The 268-nt window shown below is 50.4% G+C and overlaps 1 protein-coding gene across 1 annotated transcript in view; it reads right to left on the bottom strand.

The window, feature by feature from the left end:
• LOC103392446 (histone deacetylase 4-like) overlaps window positions 1-268 on the bottom strand; it is a 69,949-nt gene that overhangs the window by 1,938 nt on the left and 67,743 nt on the right. The window lies entirely within an intron of this gene.

Below are 268 nucleotides of genomic sequence, written 5' to 3'. Positions count from 1 at the left end.
CAAAACAGTGGAAAGAGGAGGAATTCCACGTGTTCAGCAAATGAAACACGCACAAACCAGCCATTGTTTACTGTTGTGTCCGTGCGCAAACGCTGGCGACCGCTGGAAACGCTTGATTATGTTATGCTAAGTGAACGAGCTAATGATGTGTATTGTGCGTGGCAGGTGACCTTACTGGAAAAAAGTGTGTGTTTGGCTACGAATCTGAAGGGGGTTGGAGGAGTGAAGAACGGGATTGGAGGGGACGGGGGGATGAGGGGGGGGTACA

Source organism: Cynoglossus semilaevis, chromosome 16 (genome assembly GCF_000523025.1).
Source record: "Cynoglossus semilaevis isolate Cse_v1.0 chromosome 16, Cse_v1.0, whole genome shotgun sequence".
In the NCBI taxonomy this organism is placed as follows: Eukaryota; Metazoa; Chordata; class Actinopteri; order Pleuronectiformes; family Cynoglossidae; genus Cynoglossus; species Cynoglossus semilaevis.
Note: the sequence above shows the minus strand (reverse complement) of the source record. Positions and strands in the feature narration are given on the sequence as shown.